At 42.6% G+C, this 25859-nt stretch overlaps 1 protein-coding gene across 2 annotated transcripts in view; it reads left to right on the top strand.

The window, feature by feature from the left end:
* The window catches only part of ARHGAP18 (Rho GTPase activating protein 18), a 126594-nt gene that overhangs the window by 378 nt on the left and 100357 nt on the right, over positions 1–25859 (top strand). The gene's annotated exons all lie outside the window — the stretch shown is intronic.

Genomic DNA, 25859 nt, shown 5'->3' with positions numbered 1-25859 from the left:
CCTACGACTGGTGGTGAAGACGGACGGGAAGGAACTTGGGGATATATATATGGCTGTCAGGCTCCTTGCTTAGCAGGTGCATTTGCAAATGTCGAAAGATCAAATGACTATAATTGTAACACTTACTATGAGATGAAATTCTTGAATGGGCTCACTCAGGGCACAGTCGCTGGAACTGCTAGTTGGGAAAGTGTGCCAACAAGCAGGGAGGCCGTTCTCTGTACAATCTGTTGTTGTTGGAGTCGTCCCCCCCCCCCCCCGCCCCCGCCGCTGAAAGAAAACTTCTTAGGCAAAAAGCCCAAGACACGGCCAGTGGCAGTATGTTTCCCATTCTTGTGTGTATGTGTGTGTGCATGGGGTAGAGCTTCAAAAAGGAGTTCTTATCGGGAGGTAGTACTCTGGGGCCAGAGTGAAATGTGGTTAATGTTAAATCACTTTATAGGCAGAAAGGTCAAATGTTCTATAGACCACTGAGGCTCAGAGTACCTTTCTCTCTGTGTACTTTGTTCTGATTTTTCAAGGGCCTTTTTTTTTTTTTAATCTTCTTTCCCTTAATGACCTTCTCACTAGCCAAACCTTTTTTTTTTTTTTTACCTCCGGTCATAGATATAAATTGTAAATATTGGTTTAGAAGCTTGCAAAAAGCAAGCGCTTAACCTAATAGTGTCGCCTAACCTAGTTATCAGTCAGCATATTCCTCCTTGATGTTTAATGTGATAATAAAACCTTCTTTGTTCCTATATGACTTATGCCTTAAGCTGAAATAATGCCTTCTTTCATTTGTTTTAAAAATTCTCAAATGTGGAGGAGGGGAATAAAAATCAAAGGAATGGCTTTAGTCCTCTGTTTGACTCTGAGGCTGACCAGAACTTTTCCTCACATAGTAACTGTGCTACGTATTCTGTTGAATGAATTCATTTCCAGAGATAAAAGAGAATTACTACTTGTGCTTTAGATGTGTTATGCGACATCATTTTAAGTATATTCTGTGACAGGTCATTAAGCATTTTCGATTTTTCTGCAGTTCACTAATGTATTAGTAACCTTTCAGCAGTAAGCAGCCTGTAACACCAGCCTCAAGTCATCCCCAAGTTGGGAATATACATCATAGTCAAAATTGTGAGGATTGTGCACCCCTGGTAAATTCTCCAGTGACTGTTTTGGAGGTGGCCTTGGGATCTGAGCTGAATCTTGGCTCTTGATGGTGTGAGTGGAAAGAACCTTGGGGACATGGAATCCAAACCTCTCAATTTCACGTTGAGTACGCAAACCCCAGGAATTATGAGAGTGTTGCAAGATCTGTGGTTCTAGGCCTTGGCCAGGGGGCGGCATATTCCGTTCCGGAGACTTTATTCTGTATTTGCAGTTCTGCAGCCTGGTGATGGTGGTCTGCACTTGAGAGGGTTGAGAGAATAAGAGAGGACAGGTCACGCCCAATCTATGGTAATGCAGGATCAAAATGTGCTAAGACAGCAGGTTGCCAGGAGACCAGGGCTTTCCCCACATGCTTCTGCTGCTGGCTGCCATATTGTCCATACTGGTTCCAAATCTTCACCACTGAATTAGAGCCCTAGGGATAGTTCTTTTTTGTAAGTAGGCTCCATGCCCAGAGTGGGGTTTGAACCCATGACCGTGAGATCGAGAGTCACATGCTGAGCAGGGTGGTTCTTTATATTAATTGGGAAAGATGGGAGCCCTGATTTGAGGGCTGGGAAGAAAGGCAGGAAGGAGGGAGAAAGGACAGTCGTAATGGCTTTTATCATGAAGTATGGAATAATTTAGTGTTACTGTGGGAGGCACCCTCTTTAGCCTAGAAGGGTTGAGATACTACAGGTGAGATGTGAGAGAGTTGGATGGAGGGAGGTGTGATGGGGTCAGGAGAGACCCCCTAAAGACGGTAGTGGGGGAGGGGGCACAAGGGGCATTTGCTGTGGTTGGGCTGGTCACCTGGTGCTTTAAGCACTGGGAAGCTGCGCTCAGTGCAAGTTGATGGTTGATGCCTATTTTACAAAGCTGTCCAAATGCAAACCAAACCCAAACAGAGCTTTTTAAAAAAAGAGGCAAAAAGTTAGACTCTGTTCTCTGCCACCCATTTTAACAGTTGGTGGTTGGGAGCACTGAAGGCTAACTTCGCTTATTGCAAGATTATATCTTTAACAAATAATATGCACTTCAAACTGTTTTAATCAAATGTCCAATAAGTTGAATTCATATGTTATCTGAAAAGTATAAAGGGCTATGTATGTGATTTAGAATACTTACAGAAAGCATTTGATTTTTATTTTGCTTAAGTCTTTTTTTTTTTTTTTTACTTTTATTTTGGTCTTTGCAGAAGGCAGGGTGGTAGGGAATTAATATTTTTGTAAGTAATCTGTTAGTGTAAAATTCCTCCCATTCCATCATCCCTCTTTATCAGGACACATTCACTGGATGACTCATTAAGGAATTCCTCCTCCTCCTGGTTAGAGTCTCTTAAATATTTACAGAATCCTGATTTCAAGTTTTTGCCCTCCTTCTTCCTTAAAACATGGGGATTTGAAGAAACATGCTAACATTAGTTGTTCTGACTACACAAATATTTCCAAAGGAAACCGCTTTTCAGGACTAGCTATATTTATGAGTATTTACTTGTTAATTTTCATGCAGGTTTCTTAAGGTTTGCTTTAGCAAAGCAGTTTTTCAAAGAATACTGCATTTTGTCTATTTTTACTGTTCTCCCTTGACTTTATTATTTTTTTTAATGTTTATTTTTGAGACAGCACAAGCTGGGGAGGGACAGGGACAGGGGGGTGGGGCAGAGGATCTGAAGCAGGCTCTGTGCTAACAGCAGCAAACCTGATGTGGGGCTCGAACTCCCCAAGTGGGGTATCATGACTTGAGCCAAAGTCAGATGCTCAACTAACGGAGCCACCTGGGAGCCCCTCCCTTGACTTTTTAAGAAAAACTTCTATTTGTTTTATATCAGTTTTTGTCAATATTAGGTAAATATTGTCAAATGATATTTTCTTAGTGGCACTTTTAGCTCTCTAGTTGACATTTGAGGTATGTTTATGTCTTCCTTGAACAGATGTTATGTCACTCATCACGTAAGGTCTTCTTTCGTTGATTCCATTTGCGGCCCATTGGTATTGGGCAAATGGAATCAAGAGGCACTATGTCACCGTGACACAGACTCTGAAACTATGGGCTCTTGGGACAACATGCCTGGGTTCACGTCTCAACTCTCCCCTCATTAGCAGTGTGGTCCTCTCTGTTTAACTCTCTACTTGCAAACTGAACTTCATGGTACTCACTTCATTGGGAGGACCAGGTGGCCTGATCCCTGTAAAGCCCACATTTTGTCATGTGTTAAGAAACCTGGACGAGGGGCGCCTGGGTGGCTCAGTAGGCTGAGCGTCCAACTTTGGCTCAGGTCATGATCTCATGGTTTGTGGGTTCGAGCCTCACATCGGGCTCTGTGCTGACAGCTAGCTCAGAGCCTGGAGCCTGCTTTGGATTCTCTGTCTCTTTCTCTGTTCCTCCCCTGTTCACACTCTGACTGTCTCTGTCTCTCAAAAATAAATAAATGTAAAAACAATTTAAAAAAAACTTCCATGTGATTTATGTGCCTAACAAAAATTGGCATAATGGAAAATTAACCATAATGTGAAAGGTTAGACCTTTGACTTTTGAAAGACCTTGGAAATGTCCTTCTGATCTGGAGCAACATTTACAACTGGAACTAGTCATAGCTGCTTTTGTGAACCTGCCTTGGGGCATTGATGGGCCACACAGAGGTCTGCAAACACGGACTTTTATGGCAAGATGGAATGTGGGTGGGTCTTCTTTTGGCAGCTGGGCTCCTTGTGTCCCAAACTTCTCTCCTCCTCCTCTAAGAAGTACTGCCCAGTGCACCAAATGGAAGAGGGTGGCCATTTTCATATGCTTTGTTTAATTCTAGATGTGTTCAAATCCTACCTGTCTCTTGGTTCTATAAAATTATGTCCTAAGCGTAACTGTTTGGTCACTCAGTCATTCTTTATATAATTGCTAAGCTCTCACTGTGTGTCGGGCAGTTGTCCAGGAGCTGAGGCTACAACCAACGGGGAGGAAAATGGATAAACACCTGCATGCGGGAAGTGTGAACAGGGTAGAAAGTGACAGCCTGAGCAGGGGCCTTGCAGACATCTGGGGACAAGAGTTAGGGGAATATTTTTTAGGCAGAGCAGGGTGGGGGAGTATGGGAGCCTTAAGCCTAGAGTAAGCCCTAGAGCAAGCACCAGAGGGGCAAAGAGTGAGCTCTGTGTGGCTGCAGTGCTTGGGAATAAGTGGAGATGAGCAGGGAAAACACGACGGGACTGGTAGATAGACTGGACCATTTTGAGCCCACTGGAGGAACTTAACTTGGGGGAAGCCAGCGAGTAAGGAGGATTTTGAACACTGGGGGAACAGGGCATATTTCAGTTTCCAAGAGCCTCCCTGGCTGTCGGGTAGATGGTGCACACTCCTCAGGAGGGTATTCCGATGGTGGCTTTGGCCAAGGTTGCAGTTGTTTGGATAATGGGGATGGAGAGTGGTGAAATATTTTGAAGGTAGGACTTTTTGGATTTCCTGAGGCTTTGGGTACATGAGCCAGTGGGAATAAAGATTGCTACAAGATTTGGCCTATGCAACTCCATTTATTTAGTTGGGGAAGGCTTCCCGAGTGTAAAGAAAGATGGGCTGGGCAAGATCCAATGCTCAATTTTGGACATACAACTTGAAAATGTCTTTTTCAAAGAAGCATTTTAAGGGAAGGACATGGTTGGCTTTCTTGATGAGTTCAGGGTTTTTATGTAAGACCATGGTATTAGAAAAAATTATGTATTATATCATGAATAGAAAAATTTCCCTCTAACTTCATGTGTTATTCTGAGATCATGTGTATTTTTTGGTGAAGAAAAGGGTATCAAGAGGTTTATAATGCAGTTTTGTAATAAGTAATAGTACTTTTCCCAACTTTAGCTTTTAAGGCATTCTAAATTTGCAGGCTTTAGGGACAAACAAATGCATTCTTTTTACCGTTTTGTTAATTTTGAGAGAGAGAGAGAGATGTGTGTGTGCTTGGGGGGCAGGGAGCAGAGAGAGGAGGTGAGAGAGAATCCCCAGCAGGCTCCACGTTGTCAGTATCAAGCCCTATGCGGAGCTGCGTCCCATGAACCATGAGATGGTGACCTGAGCTGAAATCAAGAGCCTGATGCTTAACTAACTGAGCTGCCCAGGCACTCTTGGACCAAATGCATTTCTAGCCTGTCCATACGGATAGTTGCTTCTACATCAATCTAGTCCTCCATTTCAGGACGTGAGTACTTACTGAAAACTTCTTTACTGTGCACTTTAGAAGGCTTGTCCATAATTTTCTCTTGAGTCGTTAAAAGATACACCAGTATTCCATCTGGGCAAGTCTCACCTTTATTTAGGGTTGTGTGATATTTGCCTTTTAACTGCCCTGTTCTGCGAGGTCGGTGATTTCTGTGGGCCTGTTTCAACTAATATCAGGTCTATGCTTTTCAAATATGAGAACTTAATGAATCTCAAAAACTGCTCCCTCCACCTCTTGCAAAATACAGCACAAAACAAGCCAACCCCCAAAACCTGCTGTAAAAACACTTTTGTTTTTCATGATCCACTTATTTCACTGTCCACCTGTGCCTGCTGATCCTTGTCTAAGAGGGGCATGTGCTTATTTAAAGGTTCATGTTCTTTTGATGGTTTAAGTTCTTGCTTTTTGTCATGATTTTAGGGGTGTTGCCCCAAAATTAACTCACGAAATTTATGCATTTAAGGATACACGTAACTGCTACCAGATTGCATGCTAATTAGGCTTGAGTAGTTTTTAATTTAACTGGACCTCCAAATTGCATAACTGAATAATTTTTTTCTTATTTTTAAATTCTTTGTTGTACACCTGAGTATCATTGACAAATCAGAGAAGAGATCCACATCCTAGAGGCTGCACTTGTCCAGAGTGGACATATGCCTGTGCTCCATGGTCATGAGATTGTGAGGTCTCACTCCCTTTGTCTGTCTTCTCTCTCTCCTCTCTCCTGCCTCTTCATTCAGGTCTGCCCAAGGGTCCGTCCTTTCTAATTGTCACCCTAGTGGTGTCACTGTGAGAGAGCTCAGAACTTGAGGTCTTCGGACTGTTGCTTGGTGGTGATTTCAGTGGGGAGGGGGAGGTAACAGCTTGATCTCCATGCTTGGTTTGGGGAAGACGGTGTGTAGGGTTGATGTGACGCCAGTCCTCTCCTGCCCTCTCTCCTCTAGATGACTTCTGTCCTGTCCTAAATCTTTCATTTCAAACAAATACCCTGGGATGAAATTGCTGTGAAGTTTTAGTCAGTCTTGGTATTTAATGATGACTTTGCTCTTTTGATAAGAGATAAAGAGTTTAGTCTCCTTTGCTCTTTTGATAAGAGATAAGAGTTAAGTCTCCTTACTGGAGGGGAGCAGGGATGGATGAAGGTGTTGGGAATGGATTACGGTAGATGGGGCAGAAGCGATGCTGTCTGGATAATTGAGGAGACACATTCTTTTGACTTCTATATTGGTTGCTGTAAGCAGGCCAAGCTTATCCCTTTTTTGCAATAAGTAAACAGAATCCATGGAGACTGGTGTGGCCAATTACTACATCTGGAGTCTCTGCCAAACGCAAGTGCACTAAGTATCTGAATTTCTCTGCTGAAAGTGTGTGAAAAGTCATCTCCTTTGCACACAGTGTTTGGTGGTTGCTTTGGCAGAGAAGGCCTCAGTGTCCTTGGGGAAAATGAGGTTTATTGCAGGCAGCTGGGTCTTGGGGAGAAGAGACATTGCTGGTCTTTTCCCCTCGGTGATGAGTCATGAGGCACGTCTACTCTCCCTCTCATGATGCGCTTTATTCTTTTCCATCTGCTGGCTTTATAATCTCATCATTTCAAGCTCAAGCTTGGCTCGCAGGGCACCTGGGTGGCTCAGTCAGTTGAGTATCCGACTTTGGCTCAGGCCATGATCTCACGGTTTGTGTGGGTTCAAGTCCCATACCCGACCCTGTGCTGCCAGGGTGGAGCCTGCTCCAGATTTTCTGCCTCTCCCCGACTCATGCTAGCGTGCGTGCTTGCTCTCTCCCTCTCTTTCAAATAAATAAAAAAACATTTAAAAAATCTCTACAATAAAAAATATGCTTGAGCTTGGCTCTTAATGGATGTCCCAGCTTTGTCTCCCTCTCTCCCCTGGTATCTCATAGGACACTGACTCATCTCTCTGTTTCCTAATTTCAGAGTTTTGAAAGGAGATCTGATTTACCCAGTGCATCTTCTTGAGCTGCCCCAGGAAGCCTATGATTTGACCAGTTGTGGCCTTTTTAGTGAAGCAGATTCTGTGGGTAGGGCAGATTCCTCAAAGGGATGTGGCATCTTTGCTAAGCTGTTGAGTACATTTCTGTTTCATCATCTGTGAAATGGGTATAACAATGCTCTGTCTGCTTCACAAGGTTAGTTATAAAGATTAAATATGTGGCTTTTGAGAGTTAAAAAAAATATATAGACAAGTATTAGAAATCCTTTTCAGTACTATATCCTAAATTTTCCGTAGACATTTTACTTAGGTAGAATTATCAGATTGAGCTTTTGGTTTAATTTGCATTTTACTTTTTTATTTTTTCCCTGTGTACTCAAATGTAAGTTTCTTGAGGTTTGAGATTTTTTTTTTTTTTTTGTCTCTTTACACCTAGGCCTGAGCAAAGTGCCTCAAGCAGGTAATAAAAGTTTTCTTGAATGAGTGTGAGAGGGAATAGGAGGTAGTGATTACACTTGCAGACTTTGGAGCTACCTTATCCGGGTCAGAATCCTGGCTCTGTCATTTAATAGCCCTGTGACCTTGAGCAAGGGCCAAGGTCATAGGGCCTCAGTTTTTTCTTTTCTTTCTGCAAATCAAGAGTTGTTAGGATTGACAGAGTTAATCTAAATAGAGTTCTTAATAGAGTGATCTATTTAGAAGAGTGTTTGATGAAAAGCACAAGTTTTCTGTGATGACACAGGCAGTCGAAGTAGGTTACCTGTTGGTGAATTAGCTTGGAATACTTTTTTTTTTTTAAGTTTATTTATTTTGAGAGAGAATGTGAGAGCAGCAGCAGGTCAGAGAGAGAGGAGGGGAGAGAGAATTCCAAGCAGGCTTCACACTGCCAATGCAGAGCCTGACGCGGGGCTCCAGCCCATGAACCCTTGAGATCATGACCTGAGCCAAAACCAAGAGTCAGATGCTTAACTGACTAAGCCACCCAGGCGCTCTGAAAGCATTTTTGAGATTGATTTGTAAGTGGCTTGGCAAAAAGCATGTTTTCTTTAATACATAGGCAGTATAACTTCTTGATTTTAAAAATAATTTTGGAATAAATTATAAAAATATCTGATTATATTAATTTTAATAACTACTAAGAATACAAAAAAAGAGTTTAAAGGTACTGAACCCTCGTTAGGCTAGGGTAACTGTTTTGAGTATTTTTTTTTAATGTTTCTTCATTTTTGAGAGAGAGAGAGAGAGAGAGATCGCCAGGGAGTAGGAGAAGACAGAGAGAGAGGGAGACACAGAATCTGAAGCAGGCTCCAGGCTCTGAACCGTCAGTACATTACTATTAAATAAAGTATTTGAGGAAAGAATGCTTTTTCCTTTTTTTTTTTTTTTTTTTACCCCTTAAAATATATGTATGTACTTTAGGAACAACTTTTGGTTTCATAACCAAGAAGGGCTGTTTCATGGAGCAGAGCTCTCTCGAGGGTTAGGCTATCCAGAGCACAGATCTGGGGGGCTGTGTTCCCCCCACCCAATTCCCTTTGAGCACTGTCCCTCTTCCATTCAGGGCACAAACTTGAAGACTATGCTGCTGAGTTTTCTCTACATCTGTATCATATAAATGCTTACTGGGTCCTGGGCCCCAGGCTAGAAACTCTGGCCTCTTAGGCAGTTCTCAAAGCCCTCTCTGCACCTGCGTTTCAATTTGCTCAAAACCCTGCAGCTCCTGCTTCCAAAAGACTCACAAGAGCAGGCTGTTTTGCTTCCAACTCTAAGGGATGTGGGACTTTTGGGGGGAAGTAGAAGTCCTGGAGGAGGAAATGAGGTGGTAAACTGGTGGTGAGAGGCAGGGTACGGACAGATGCCAACTAGAAATGCAGAAGCTGTTTCCCATTGGGAAAACTATAGCATAAATGGTGTTTAAGTTCCGTATCGCCGCAAATTTTCCAAGTGTGCCATTTCTCAGCTTAATAGATGTCTTTTTACTAGCCACACAACTCAAAACACTGTTTATTTGCAGTACTGTTGCTGTGTTAAACGTGTTCTGTGCTTCCAAAAACAGGTGCCCAAACACATTATTCAAACTCAAAATCTTCAAGCAAGTTGGAGGTTATTGTTCAGTGTTTCTTTGTTGCCTCTCAGGACCCTCGTGCACTGAGAGGTGGGTGGGGTTTTGTTTTTTTGGTTTTTTTTTTAATGTTTTATTAATTTTTGATACAGGAGAGACAGAGCATGAGAGGGGGAGGGTCAGAGAGAGAAGGAAACACAGAACCGGAGGCAGGCTCCAGGCTCTGAGCCAGCCGTCAGCACAGAGCCTGACGTGGGGCTCGAACCCACGAACGTGAGATCTGACCTGAGCCGCAGTCTGAGGCTTAACCGACTGAGCCACCCAGGCGCCCCTGGGTTTTTTTTTTTTTGCGTTTTTTTTTTTTCCCCTGCCTGTAGTTTTTCCTTCCTGTACAGTGTGACTCCCAAGGCACACGGGAGCTGTGCACATCCCAGCAACTGTGCCTTTCCCACATTGACGCATGTGCCTGCCTTCTATTACGGATTATACACTTGTTTAGATTTGTCATTTATTTTGGAAGGGTTGGGAATGCGGAAATTGATACATGCTCTTGTGATCCTCGTTGAGTCAGAAGAAAATGTGATGAATTAAGTGGGACATGGTTTAACATGCTGCTGAGAAACTGGAACTTTGTGGAAGGATACTGAACTCCCATTAGCAAGTGTGTTTTGGTGTTGGTGGTTCCGCTGTAGGTATCTGGTCTATCTGAGTGCTAGTATCTATCAGGTAGCATTTATATTTTGAGGAAAATAATAGGAATTACAGGTTACTAATAAGCAGCATAAAATTGAAATTTTACCTAGAAAGAGTTGGGTGACTTAGAAAGGCATTAGGATATGTTAATATGGAATATCTATCTTAAATTTTAAACTATTTAAAAGGTCTTAATAGATATTTGAACTGAAAACTGTGAAGGTCTTTTTTTGCAAGGGGGGGGGGAGGTGTAAATGATAAGCCTAGAATAAGCCTAAGAATTCCTGTTTTGAAGGAGCTGACAGTATAATTCAAATGGGTTCTAAAACATTTCATTTTCTGGATCCTGTTTAGGAAGTCATGGCATGAGGTATGAAACTTCAAAATAATTTATTATTGAATAATTCAGGTTTGGTTTGAGTAAGAAAAGGTAAGTTGGCAACTGAAAGACGAAAGGAACTTTGGCTATTTATAGGTGGTCTAGAAACATGTAACTCGATCAACTCATTCTATAATTAATGTTTTTACTAGAGTTACGTAGTGTGTGTCTGTTATTTCTCTCTGATCCAAATAATATGCTCAAAGTTGCAGTCCATCATCTGATCGAAATTATTTGGGTCAAGATAGAAGTAAATTTATATAGTGTTGTATTTATTGAAACAAATTACTGTTAATTTTTTAAACTTATTATTGGAAATGAGCATATGTTTTAGTACTTGCTAAAATTCTTTTGAATTCTAGCATTTTTGAGTTATTTTCTATTATAGTATAATCATATAGTGTTGTCACACTGGAGGTGTTTAGGTGATTATGTAAGTGTGTTAATCCTTTGCTCCCCATTTTTTTCAGAGAAAAGGTTATAAACTTAAGAATCAATAGAGAGATGGCAGGTTTTATAATAAATGAATGAACTAGATGACTGGAGAGTGCAGGCTTCAGCAAAATGTGGGTTTCTGTAGACAATTTAACTAGAGTTTTATTTTTTTGATTTTTTAATTAAAAATATTATTTTTACATTTATTTATTTTTGAGGGACAGAGTGAACAGGGGAGGGACAGAGAGAGAGAGGGAGACCCAGAACCTGAAGCAGGCCCCAGGCCTGAACTAGCTGTAAGCACGGAGCCGGGCGTGAGGCTCAAACCCACGAACCGTGAGTTCATCACCTGAGCCGAAGTCGGACGCTCAACCCACTGAGCCACCCAGGTGCCGCTTTAACTAGAGTTTTAAAAATACTGAGTGAGCTTCCCTAAAATCCTGCCTTGTAGGTTGGATCTGACTCAGGCACCACTTGTTTGTGACCTCAATGCTGAAGGTCAAGGTGGTCGTTTCAGTGATGTGTTGCTCTGTAATATACTACCTCAAATTGTAGTGGCTTAAAAGAATACTTTGATGATGCTGGAACATCATAATCCAGTTCTTTCTTGGGGTCTATCAAGCAAGAGAGGCTGAGGGGCAGGATCACCAGAGTCCTCTTCACATACGGGTTTGGCCCCTGGCCTGGTGGGTCATCTCTTCTCATGCAGCTTCTCCCCATGACTAGCGTGGGCTTCCCCTTGGCACGGCAGTAGCAAGGTAGTCAGACTTCTGCTGCTCTTGCTGGTTTACCCAGAGTGAGCCTTCCACGAAGTCAAGTGGAACCTGCCAGACTTCTTAGGGCCTAGCCTCAGAAATTACTTAGTGCCACATGGCCATCTACTGACCAGCTAATCCTAGGCCAGCTCAGATTCCCGCGCATGGAGGCATAAGCCTCACCACGTGTTGGGGGAATGGCGTGCACACAGTGAGCCCGTGTTTGGCACCAACGTACTCCTCCGTTCTAGTCTCTCTGTCTCTGGCCCTCCCCGCCTTTCTGGTCTTGCCTGCTGTTCTACTACAGACATCTCCGTTTCCTGGAGCTTGACTTTAACTGTCTACACTAGTGTCTACATATTCTATGTGATTTATCCCTGTGCCTTGCTTTGTTAGGCAAGTTTATCTTAGAGAATTTTTCCTGTTCCTAAGGACTGTGAATGCCTTAAGTGGGGGCTTCATTTTTCTCTCTACTATAATCACTAGATGGATGCAGTGCACTGTATGTAATAGGAATTCAATTATATTTGTGAACTGATGGATCATTGGTGTTTTGGAAGGGTCAGATTTTATTGTGTGCAGGACATATGATTATAGGGCCTTCTTTCCACCAATTCTTGTATTCTTTGAGGACTCTTGATTCTCAAAAGTAATTTTCCAAGAAGGATCTAAATCTGATCTGGATTTTAGGCACGAGCGGATTTGAATTTGAGAAGAACAGTACTGAGAAACGGGCTACTCCTTGTAAAGAATGTGTCCTCTCTTTGACAGCACCAAAGTTGCCAGTTTGTTTACATCCAGTGGTGTTTTCTCTAAGGGACTGTTGGGCACAGATGTAGTATTTTGAAGTACATGATATTTTTGAGATCACAGAGTACACATGGAAAACATCCCAGAAGCTGTATAGAAATTAATTGCTAGCGTTTGAGCCACTTTTTTCTTTTCTCAGTACGGTACATTTAGCCATCCAATAACTCCTATCTTTGAGCCTTAACATACCAAAACAGCATGGCTGTAGGATTCCCTTTCCTGTCAAGAAACTTTTGCTTTACTCTATGTATTACTAAACGCTCTTTGCCTCTTGCTGTACTTTTTTCAAAGCAAGGAAGAAGAAAACATGGCTCTGAGCTCTGGAGGTTGGGTGGGGAGTGTTTTTCTCTTAAAGAAGGAAAGTTTTTGTTTTGTGGTGGTTTTTTTTTTTAGAAACTGTACTTTAAGACTAGACTATATTTACAAACATATATTTTAATTAATTTCTTTAAGTAATTTCTATACCCAACATGGGGCTCGAACTTAGGACTTTGAGATCGAGTCTCATGCCCTTGAGCCAGCCAGACACCCCTTTCAAAATATTTCGTGTTTTTACAACTTAGGGCTGCTATTGTTTTTGTAGGAACCTATTGCATACATTTAAATGATTTGTCTATAGAAATGATGATAATGTTTTATTTGTCAGATCACCAGATTCCTAAGATTTTAGGATCCCTTGGAGAAATACATTTTCACCAATTTTCCTGTGCCTATATATACTATAGATCAAAATTGTATCATCTCCATTTTCAGGCAAAAGAAAGAGACTAATAGACTAATACCTTTTCAGCTTTTTTTGCAGCTTGGAGCCTGAAAGCAGAGTCCATATTGGGTGTCTTCAAAATGAAAAGCCTGTTCTAATAACTTTTTTTTTTCCTTTCAATGGAGACTAATACTTTGTTAATCTGCCTAAAGCAAAAAATTTTCAATACATAAGCCAAAGTGTTAGATCTCTGTTTCCCAAATTGTGTATTGAATACTGACATTAGGTGTTCATTTTTTTTTTCTCCTTTCTTTCTTTCTTGGAGAGAGAGTGCCAATGCACGAGTGAGGGGCACGAAATCAAGAGGCCCAACTGAGCCACCCAGGCGCCCTTAGGTGTTCCAATTAAATACTGCGGTAATATTTTGGTTTAAGCAAAGTTTATCATAGGACATCTTGTAGCATTTAATGTCTCAGCATTGTCTTATGATTTCCTAAAAAATTTTTAGTAAGAAGCATATTCCCAATTTATTTGATCAGAAGTTCTCTTTTGCACAACACTTATTACCAATGTTCTAGGGAACACAATTTATGAAATTTCAAATGATTGCTAACTTTTTATGTGGAAAAATGTTAAAAATTATATACTTTGGAATTAGTAACATATTTTGGGCTTTTCTGTAGTAGGAGGAGGAGAGGGCTTTTAAAAATCTCCCGTCTCCTGCTGGCCACAATTGATTTTATCACCACAGTCCTATCCTGGAGAATGTTCTCTTGGTGAACATGTTTCCACAGTGAGGATGTTTCTTGTTTTTTTTAATACCTGAGCTTCGCAGAGTACAAGTCTTTCAATATAACATGTTTAATTTATTTTTTTATGTTTATTTCTTTATTTTGAGAGAGAGGTTGAGAGTGAGAGCTGGGAGCAGGGTAGAGAGAGAGAGGGAGGGAGACAGAGAACCCCAGACAGGCTCATCACTGTCCGCACAGAGCCTGATTCAAGGCTTGAACCCTAGAAAGGTTGAGATCATGACCTGAGCCACGATCAAGTGTCGGGCACTCAACTGACTGAACCACTCCAGCACCCCTAGCTTATGTTTTCATAGGGACAATTTAAATGTTGGCCTTCAAACTCATTTTGGCATTTTAAAATGCAAATGTCAGGGAAATATCTCGAGGTACATTAAAAAAAATTTTTTTTTAATATCTGTTTTTTTTTGAGAGAGAGACAGTGCGCGAGTTGGGAAAGGGCAGAGAGAGAGACAGGGGATCTGAAGCAGGCTCCAGGTCTGAGCTGTCAGCCCGGAGCCTGACGTGGGGCTTGAACTCACAAACTGTGAGATCATGACCAGAGCTGAAGTCAGACACTTAACCTACTGAGCCACCCAGGCATCCCTCTAGTTACATTTTTTGTATGATGTGGATATCATGATGCATGCACCCAACGTCAGCTTAGAGGATATGGGCCACATCACTGCCTCGGAGCAGCACTTCTTCTTATTGATCATTTGATCTTTGTTGAACAGCATTTTGCATTTAACATAGTTAGTTAATTACGTAGTAGAGGTTTGCTGTGTGTTACATTTTAGAAAAACATTGAGGGTCCTGGATAGACCTCCTATGTCACTTTCCATTCAAAATATGAGGACAGTCTCCGTGTTTTCTTGCCAAACATTGGCCTTTGGGTCAGGGTTCCTACCATGGAGTTAGAGAAGCGGTGTTAATTCATTTAATCCTCATGACAAGCCAGGCAGTCTGTGGTATTAGCCGCAGTTCCCAGACAGGGAGATCAAGGCACAGAACAGTGAGGTCATGTCCGTGACGTCCTGCAGCTAATAAGCGGCGGGGCTGGTGTTTGGACCCGGGCAGTCTGCTGTCCAGGTCTTCACCACAAGTCCATTCATAGAAATTATTTGTTTTTAACTTTTGTAAACTGAATGTGGTTTCTAGAAGTATATACATTCCAACAGAATACTAGATGAGTAGTTCGTGTGCATGTTTAGAATAAAAACTCTTCTCCTGTTGGTATCGAGATGAGGTTATGCCGATCTGGATTCTAAGCAATTTGCTGGTAATAAAATAGGCACTTTGGGAGATCATTTGAACTACTTTCAGGCCCTAAGATAGCCTCTCCCGCAATGAAGAAATAAATAGTCTCACTAAATTCTTCCATTTAGTAAATAATTTTGTGTGGCCTTGAGGTGTCTCCTGGCATTTTGTGGTCAGCTATTCATGTAGCTGGGGCAAATTAAATCACAGAGGAAAAGAAAAACAAATATTTATCGAGTCCTCTCTATGTGCAAAGCTCTTTAAAGTGCAATTGGGTTTAATCCTCATAAGGTGAGAATTATGATCCTTGTCTTAAAAATGAGAAGTTCATGTCTGTGGAATAACTGTTCTCAGATCACACACAGCGTGTATATAGACCAGTTCTGATGTGAAGCCTGGTGATTGTCTTTCTGCTGAGAGGCACAGAGTAAGTACAGTTATCAGTTTTCTCCCTTTAAAGCATGTGTATCTGAAGGACAGTGAAGGCCTCCATTCACGGGAAGGATGTCTTCTGTGACAGGCCTTGATCTGGATCTTTCAAAGCAGCAGTCTGGGCTTGCCACGTGGTGGGGGCCACAAGAGCTGATGGGGAAGGGAAGGTTCCGGTAGATAGAGCAAAGGAGAAAGCCCCAAGCTGGGGCTGCACACGAACTTTCTCTCCCCATCAGTGGGTATTTAGACACTTCAAACTGTCTTCAAGTGATTGAAAATCTCCCGGAAGCAGCATGACACAGTACCAAGATAGGCCTTTAAAACACCACCACCGTTGCCACTGTCATTGCCATTAGGTGGTTGAGTTTTCTCTGTAGAGGCTGAATAATCAGTTTTTCCTTAGCCCTGCACATAGGACAGTACAGCTGGGAGTCTGTGTTGTCTGTAGGTCTTCTGCAACCGTCTAGAGGGTCTTAATGCCCTTTCTGTTCCATGAGAATCTTCCACTGAAATCCAAATGAGCATTCTCTTTATCTGTGAAAGTGTAGAAGTTGCACAGTTGCTAAGAAACGACTCCTTTTCACTTACCCAAATCATTCAAATACTTCAAGGGGCTGCAAGGACATTAAAGCCTTGACCTACCACAGACCGGAAAGTCTCAAAATAAAATGTCCTATTTGGTGTTTCAAGAGCACTTTTGATTCAATTATTGCAGATATTTAAGAAGGTGGTGAGTGAGGCTTGGTTGTCCGGGAAACATATGCTTGTAACTCTCTTTTAACCAGGGACATGTTTCCTAGCAAATAGATTTGCTTCATTTATATCTGGTAACCAAAGAGTCACCTCACCAGCGCTCTTTCTGGAGCTTCTCACTTGTAGGCAGAGTAATTTGAAACTTGTCAGAAAGCTGAAGGTTGGGGACTGCCTTATTCTTGGTCCTAAACCTAGACCTGTTTTATAAATAGCTGATTTCCAGGCCAAGGTGTCCCTACATGACATGTTCCCATAAATGTCCTGCTGCCACAAGTTGCTAATCTTCACGAAAACAGAATTCTGTGTCCACTCAGAATGCTCCTGCTTTCCTCGGAGGCCCTCCTGTGTCGCTTCACCAGGGAGAGTTCTTTGGGGGATGGCTGCAAACTTTCCCATGTGCCTCCTAGTGCTCTGTGCCTTTTTCTCCTTTCTCGGCACCCTGCTGAATGGCTTGCGTGAGATGGGCTTCCATAACTGCCCGCTGTGCCGATCCAGGCGGGAAGGCCGGGGGTGAGGAAGGTGTCCGTCGTGTGCTCCATGGTGCAGCGTGGGGTTGGAGGGGGCCCTTTGAGGCCAGCTTCACTCCCTGGACGAACCTGCCTCCCTGGGGATGAGGAAGGAAGCAAGCAAGCATGCGTTTTGTAAAGAGTAAAACGTTTCATGAGGTACAAAATTCGTAACAAAGAAAAGCCTTGGCGGCCCAGCCCCTCCTGTGTGGCTGATGTGTCCAGTGGTCTCAGTCCAGGGAAGAGGGGTGGACCCTGGGCTTCAGGACCAAAACCAGACAACTAGGCAGAGGCCTGGAAGAGGAGAGCAGCTGCGGAAGTGAGGGACAGTGTCACCTGTCACCGTAGAGTGTCAGGTAGTGTCCGTCCTGAGACAGCCTATGGCCAGGTCCAGGGGGCTGTGAGAGGAGGCTGGGTCTGGGGCCCCTGTGACAATGGAGGTGGACTCAGAACCCAGGAAGGCCACTGTGGGCCGCCCAGCAGCGGAAGCATCAGGCTGGTGGGCATAGTAGTTGCTAGAGCCCTTGGCTACAGGGAGACCTGTATGCAGCCGCTTGGCAGCTTTGGAGGCCTGAAAACAGATTCTGGGCAGGAGATTATATGGGTGAGCTACTTGCTAGAGACCGTCTGCTTGCTGCCGTTGTGGGGTAGTTCACATCCCCTCAATTAGCTTCCTGGATTTGTGACCAGGGAAACACCTGTCGGGGCATATACATTCTTTTATTTTTTTTAAATAGTAGCACTAAAATGAAGGATGTCTCTCATAAGATTTTGTTGTGTGAGATGCTCGCCAGTGAGTTTTAAAGCTCTAGAAAGCCAGTGTTCAAATTTCCACCTGAAATCCCAATAACCCAAGCATCTTGAAGGAATTATTGAAAGAGGAAATTTCATTAGGAGCAACTGGTTTACTGAGCAAAATGTTAAAGTTCATCAAATTCATTGTGGATCTGAGAGAGAATGTCTCCTGGAGGTGGCTAAAGCAAGGGGTCTGTCTGATTCAACATCTCCCTGCCCCCATCCCTATCTCCTGACTCTTTAAGTGAAGTCCTCAGGCTTCTGAGGGCCTCAAGCTGATAAGAGCCAAGGCCAGAGTCTGTGTAGTCCTTTATCAACTGGGGTAGGGAAAGTGTTAGTGTATTTGTGCTGCAGGTGACCGTTTTCTGGGTCATTCGCTGCCTTCCCTCCCCCTCACTGCTTCTTCCACCATTGCATTAGTGGACTAGTGTAATGACTGAATAGCCTTTAGGTTGGGAGGATTTTGTGTAGTCCTATAACATGCCTTACGTTGTTCATCCAAGAACACCTTAAACTGAGCCTTATACACAGATGATGAAAACGTGAAATGATTGTTATGCTGTGTTTTTGCATACTACTGGCCTCTCTTTTTCAATAACTCAAAAGTTTTTATTGGATAAATGATGGTAGTACTGAAATGAATTTGCAGTTTCAGAGATTTTTAAGAAAACTTCCAAATGTTGTGAAAGCACATAAGATTGCTTTGGTCCCTAATGAGTCTTCTAAACTGCGACATGTGTTGTTAAGTTCATGAATTCATAGTAGGAAATGTCTTCTTTCTTTAAAAAAATTTTTTTTTTTTTAGTGTTTATTCATTTTCAACAGAGCATGAGCTGGGGAGGGGCAGAGAGAGAGAGAGAGAGGGAGACCAAATCCAAAGCAGGCTCCAAGGGTCTCAGCACAGAGCCTGACTCAGGGCTCAAACCCACAAACCTTGAGATCATGACCTGAGCTGAAGTCTGACACTCAACTGATTGAGCCACCCAGGTGCCCTTTGTCTTCCTCCTCTTTGAGAGGACTAGTAAATGCTAAAGACCTACGTAATGCTAAACTATACATATGGATCCCTCTCTGTGCATCAATATTTTCCAAGTGAATTTGCACTATTTTGTATTTTAATTGTATTACATCTCAGATAAAAAGTAAACAAGGACAGTATTATTTCTTTGAAAATGAACCTTATCTATTGATTCTAAAATTGTACTTGTGAGTTATATAATCAACTGTTTCTTTACTATCTGAATTGTTTTATTCAGGATGTTTTATTTTATTTCAAACATGAATCATTATATATTTTGGGAATTTGTATGTTGTATGTAGGGATAGAGGACTTGAGACTAGGGTAAAAATTTACCATTTTGGCTTAAGCCACATCAGATTTTTAAGACTTAACTATTTTAAGTATGTGCAGCCTTTGTAGGAATATATGTGATAAGCATGAATTGAGTTGAACAGTGGTTTTATTCATTTTAATAGCTTGTACCATTTTAGATACTGCACATATGTGATGATAATATTTGTACTCTGTGAGTAAGTCATTTGGTTTATTTTCACTTATAATTTCCAGGCAAATCATTTCATATATACACATAAATATGGATTTACATGGGCAGGAGATTTGTGTTGGTTTCATGATGAATAAAATGTTACAAATGAACTGTTGAGCAAAACCAATCATGTTTTCTAGTTATAAGCATTAGATTCATAATTTAAATTTATGTATGGATTGGTTGATTGTAAGCTTTGGGCCCAATGCGGGGCTTAAATTTATGACCCCAAGATCAAGAGTCACATGCTCTACCAGACTGAGCCAACCAGCTGTTCCACTTTATGTAATTATTTTAAAATAGAATACTAGTCTTATTTAATGTTTGTTTATTTTTGATGGAGAGCATGTGTACGAGTAGGGGAGGGGCAGAGGGAGAGGGGGAGACACAGAATCCAAAGCAGACTCCAGGCTCTGAGCTGTTAGCACAGAGCCTGATGCAGGGCTTGAACACATGTACTGTGAGATCACGACTGAGCCAAAGTCGGACATGCAACCCACTGAGTCACCCAGGTGCCCCAACTAAGTTTCTTTTAAGATTAAATGACAAGTTGACTTAAATGGTCAAAGCTCTGTGTAGTTTTAGAATTCAGAATGGAAATTTGAAGGCTTAGATGCAGGGGGTGAGGGAAGTATAGAAAGAATTGATTTTCCAGGGGTTTTGTTTTCACAAGTCCCCATGAGAAGCCAAAGGAAAGATGTGTGACTTTTTTGAGTGTTGTAAGAGAGGAGTGGGAAGATGTCTATATGTGTGTGTTTTGCCTTCACACTTGCAGTGGTTTCTGAAACTATCCCCAAAGGATATCTACTGCGAAATAATGTGCACATGGAGTATCCTTCTGCATCTTTCCCGGAAGTCCTCTGGTGAAGTTTTCAAATGCACAAACATCATCTCACTTCTCCTTCCTAGGTGTGGGGGTGGAGGTGGGGGTAGAGGGACAGAGTCTCCTATCCTCATCTGAGAAGAGACTCCTTTTCTGGCCACTGTCTGGTTTCTCCTTGTCTTTCAGGCCAGAGATGGAGAGTTTGTTCACATGCTGCTAAGGAGGCCTAGAGGCCTGGCCAGGAAGTAGTCATCCGTGGGTGCAACTATTTATTCCTCCGAAAATTTAGGATGAGTCCCTTGGTTCTGCTTCTTCAGCAAATTCCAGCCAAAGAAGAGCAGTACATACACTTTTGGATGTTAAAGAATTACTTAAGTGTCTCCCTCTTTTTGGGCTCATGACCTTGAGATTCTCAAGGAGGTGGAAAGAAAATATTTTTTTTGTATTAGCAATATTTAAAATTGTTTATTTTAAGAGAGAGTAGGGGAGGGGCAGAGAGGGAGGGAACAAGAGAGAATCCCAAGTAGTTTCCATGCTGTCACCACAGAGCCCAATGTGGAGCTCATGAACTGTGAGATCATCACCTGAGCTAAAACCAAGAGTCGGACACTTAACTCACTAAGACTCCTAGGCGTCCCGAGACAATATTTAGAAGCAGTGCACTTAGAATCTGTCTACTGAATGCCCAAAAGATGGAATCATCATCCTTGGTAGTGGCTGCATTTGTTTTCATTGCTCAGTGTAGCAGTTGTTAATGATGGACATCTTTAAAAAACAAACACAAAAATGGTGGTGTCATCAAACAGGTGCTTTGTGTTCTGCCTGAGGCTACACATACACTGTGATATTCAGAGGTAAACCCCTGTGAGGAGTTTTCAAATGTCTACTAAGGATGATTGCTGTGTATCACATATCTGTGATACAAGGTACAATCACTCTAATAGAGGTTAAAAAACCCCAACCCTGTTAGGGGTATTTTCAGAGGAAAAACATCTTACATTCAACTAAGGATCTGAGCAAGTATCAAGTTTCATCTTGTTAGAGTGGTTTAGGTAGGATTTGGTTTCGGGGGGATGGGGAAAGAAGGTAAATGCATTCTGAGGAGAGGGAAGTTCATGTAGGGGCCAAAGGCAGGCTGCTCCAGGATGGGCCACTTTGGCATAAAAGATTATTTGGAGTTAAAAGTAATCCAGACCTTGCAGTTGCCTGAATAGCTCGCTGGACTTCCCCTTCTACAGCCTACATTTACATGGGAAAGGAGAGCCTGTACCCGGAAGTGAGCTATTAACAGAGACTCCCCCTTACCTCAGGAACGCATCTGCATGATAGGACTACCTTGTCTTTCCAAACATCTCCTTTTACCTTCCTGCTAATGAGCTGTCTCCCTTTGAGTCCTTACGCCCCTACTCTTCTCCCTCGCTCATATAAGCTGTCAGTTGCCTGATTGTCTTCAACATTACATGCCTGTGTAGATTCCCCATGTACCTATTAAATTTGATTTTCTCCTGTTAATCTGCCTCCTGTCAGTTTGATTCCAAGTTCAGCCAGAAGGACCATAGGGCTGAGGAAGGTCTTCAGATGCAGGGTGATTCTATAAGCATTCTAACTTGGTTAGAGACCAGGGTGCTGGAGAGAGGAGGAAGGGGAAAGCTGGAAGGGAGGTTGAGGCCAATTTGTGGCAAGCCTTAAAGCTCACCCTTGACTGAAGAATTGGGATTTCTTTCAATCAGTGTTCACTCGTAGCCTTCCCACTTTTCAGAGTAACCAGTGCCTTGTCCCGGATCCTTGGATCTACCTAACTGAGACGGGTGTCACATAACGCCGTTGTGGTGAGAAGAGGGAGCTCAGGATCGTGAGACAACATGGCTTCATATCTTGAATCCATCACTTACTACTACTATGACCTGGGACAAGCTGCTGACTTCTCTGCCTCAGTGATGGGAGGAAGACTAAACTAGGTGAAGCACATTAAGCTCCTTGCAAATAAGAAAAGTGCTTCATCCCTGCTTAACTTCTTACGCTTTCTGAGATAGTCTCCCCCCATCTGTCCTAGTATGACTATAGCTCATAATACATCTGTGAGAGAATAAGATCGACACAGAATGCCATGAGGAGATAGGGAGATGGCCAACACAGGTAAAGAGTAGGTTAGAAGAAAGGATGGCTTTTTTTTTTTTGGTATGAAATGTAAGTAGGTGCCAGTAAGTTCATTTCCTTTAGGTGAAGTCTGCCTTCCTAGAACAAAGTTGCTTGTCTGCCGCCTTCCCATGCTTAGAAAAGAGAATGAAAACGGGGTTCTTAGTCCAAGCCTACATTGGTGAGCTCTGAGCCTGTGCTTGGGGTGTCCTGCTGACTACCACTTAGTACCTGAGGGAGATAAAAGAGATTATGCCTAGTCATCTCCAGGATGGCAGGAAATGCCTTCTAAACTCTATGGGGGTGAGGTTTCAGCCACAGCTCAGTCAGTAGAATCTCAGACTCTTCCATGTCCAGAGTTAACATTTGTAGTTTCTGTTGTCTGCTGTAATTTGGGAGGTGGGAAACTGGTGGTTTATGATTTCGCTGGGACCGGTGAGCTGCGGTCGCAAGCCCTGAAGGTGTGGAATACAGACGCTGGTCTCTAACAAGTGAGCATAATACCTCCACAGCACTTGGCAGCCAACTGACATCTTGAAGTGATGAAACCACGTGCTTATAAAAGAAAAAGTGTGTTCTTTTTTTTGTTTGCTTTGTTTTTGTGTGTGTGTAGGGGGGGGGGTGGGAGTAATTCCATGAAAGTTGACAAGATGTGTCTCCTGACTTTTGAAAGAAATGTGAATCTGGAGAAAGCCATAAGTTTGTAGAAATACTTCTGTGGCTGTAAATCAGAGGATTCTGGAAGTTCATAGCCTGTATTTTGTTGGAATATCCAGGTGGTTGGCTTTCTGAGGATCTCAGGGAAAAGGCTGAGCTTGGAAGAAATTAGTTCCCTGTGAAGAGCCAAGGGAATTCTGGGTAAGCCTTTGGCATTTGTCAGCTTACCTAACAAGGAACCTTTGGCCTGACATCTTACTGGTGGAGTTCTAGGCTGGAAGTTACTGTCATTGCCCAGATTTAGGGGTGGGATAGGCTTTCTAGGGCTCCCTAATACTGAAAAGTACAATTCCTAGAGAGCTTGTGTGAACGGCTGGGAAAAGACCAGCTCACCGGGAGACGTGCAGCCCAGCCTGCAGAGGGCAAGCGCAGATGACAGCGTGGCGGAGGAAGACAGAAGTCTACTGCCGCGGGGGTGTTTGGCTCTAGTGGAAGTTAGGATTTCAGCTTGTGCCAGCGCTTAGTACACAAATGGATGGCCCTGCTGGGGAAAGATGTTTTTATCCAGAGAGCTGACTTGAGGAAATAATCAGATTTGGATTCCTAGAGATTGAGTTGTCCTGCTGGAGATCTAGTTGTAATAGGCTTTTGTAAAAAAAAAAAAAAAAAAAAAAAAAAAAGTATATACATATATACCATATATACATTATATATATATTTTCCTCTAGTACAGACAATTTTTTCTTTTATAGTGAGTCAACCAGCTTTTGATTTTAAATGTTGGTGCCAACATAAATGGAGTTTTGAGTAAGGTTCCCTTGGTGCCCCAGGGGAGGGCGTGAGCAAGGAGGAGCACGGTACAGTTGGGGGAAGAAAACCATCTGTGCTTCTTACTTTTGGCATGCCATGATTTTTGAGACACTCTAGTATCAGCTCTGTTCATCTTCATATGTAGGTCAGGAGGGGAGAATAAGAGGAAGTGGGAAGGGGAAAAAAAAGCAACTTTGTATTTTTGACTATGGCAAACTGTATCAAGTGATCGGCAACATGATTAGCACAGTGTATGGCTGCATTTAGGAAGAGCTTTTGAGAAGGCTGAGCCTTTTTCAGCATCTCACGTTAGGATGAAACTAACAATGGCGAACCTTTATTCAGTGCCCTGTGGTTGGCTAGTACTGCTGTGTGCTTCACAGCGTCCTATATATGAATAGTCGCTCCTGGATACTTCACACTATCATGAAGGTAGGTATCATCATCGTCTGTTTTGAGGCAGAGAGGTTAAGAAGCTTGCTGAAGGTGACACACTAGGAAAGTAGGAGAGCTGCGCTCAGAACCCTGACAGTCTGGTTTCCGGAGTCTGTCCTTTTCATGACTGTTCTATGGCCAGAGTCCACGGGCGGGGTTTGAGGTGGGAATAATGACCATTCTCTATTTCAGTGATCTCGCATGCTGGATTTCCCCAATCCATCCCACTTCTTTATCACTGTGTAGTGCCTTATTTAATACTAGAAAATCTTAAGTGCTGAGCTCTTCTATAATTCTAGAAGGATTTTTATTTCCTCATAGATCTCGGTGAAACATTGTGATAATTGGTCCTTGACAGTGTCAGGTGTTAGGATAAATAATTTATTGGGCTGAAAGTTCTTGGACTTTATGATCAAGGTTGCTGAAGTATGGCCAGTCCACATACCTCTGATTTATGTGATATATGATGGCAGACCGTGATGATCCACTGTTAACGTCTGTGGATGTGTTCGTGATGTTTTGGATTGCTCCCAGTGTGCTAATATCTCTATAATACTTAAAGTAGGTGGACACATTGTGTGTGTGTGTGTGTGTGTGTGTGTGTGTGTGCATGCGCGCGTGCCCATGAAACTTACAAACTAACACAAAACCTTCTAACATATTTTATTTATTTATTTAAATGTTTATTTTTGAGAGAGAGCACGCATGAGCACACCAGGGGAAATGCAGAGAGAGGTGGGGACAGAAGATCAGAAACAGGTTCTGTGCTGACTTCAGAGAGCCTGACATGAGGCTTAAACTCTCAAACTCTGCCATCATGACCTGAGCCGAAGTCAGACGCTTCATCGATTGAGCCACCCAGGCAGCCCAGCCTTCTAACATAGTTATGAAATCCCAAAAATTCTACCGACAAAATAGCATTTTCATTAGAGAAAATTTGGAAACGTAAACATGCAAAGAACAACACAAAGTTCACTTATACTAATACTCTTGAGCTAGGCGCTGTTGGACTTAACTTTTCCTTGGTAAGTTTTTTTCTTTCCTACAGGCACATTCCTAGACATCTATCTAAAAAAAAACAGTTTGTATCATTTATACATGATTGTTCTCCCAGTTAAATTTTAGCTTAGGTGTAGAAAGCAGGCTACTTCACTCTGTATTCTTGCTGGAGAAAACCACAGACACTATAAATACTGGTTCCTAGCTATCTGATGCATCATTTCCTTTCTTACTTCCTCTGGGCCACTGGCAGTCCTGTTGCGGGCCTGCCTTTTTGCCTCTCGTGACATCTGAGTCATCCCTGACATCTCTCTCCCCAGGCCTGCATAAGGAGCCCGTTAGTGAGCATCGTTATTTTTTCCCCTCAAATTTCTCAGATCAATACTTTATTTTTCAGCTGCTCCAATCCTAATCTGTACTTCAGCTATCTCATGCTGTCATGTGTCTGTTTCTTGGCCTCTAATTTTTTCACTTCTCATTCCACACTTTAAAGGGGCATTTTCTTGGGGCACCTGGGTGGCTCAGTCGGTTGAGTGTCTGACTTCGGCTCGGGTCATGATCTCACTGTTGGTAGGTTCAAGCCCTGTGTCAGGCTCTGCTCTGACAGCACAGAACTTGCTTGGGTTCTCTCTTTACCCACCCCCGCCCCTCCCCCACTTAGGTGTGGTCACACATTCTCACTCTCTCTCAAAAATATTTAAAAAAATAATTTTCTTACAAGTGTTTCCTAAGCAACCCGTTCTGAGCAAAACCCCTTCCATGGTATTACTTTCCAGTTCTCCCTGCGTCCT

Source organism: Suricata suricatta, chromosome 7 (assembly GCF_006229205.1).
Source record: "Suricata suricatta isolate VVHF042 chromosome 7, meerkat_22Aug2017_6uvM2_HiC, whole genome shotgun sequence".
NCBI lineage: Eukaryota > Metazoa > Chordata > Mammalia > Carnivora > Herpestidae > Suricata > Suricata suricatta.
The sequence above is the reverse complement of the archived record's forward strand: the minus strand, read 5'-3'. Positions and strand labels throughout refer to the sequence as shown.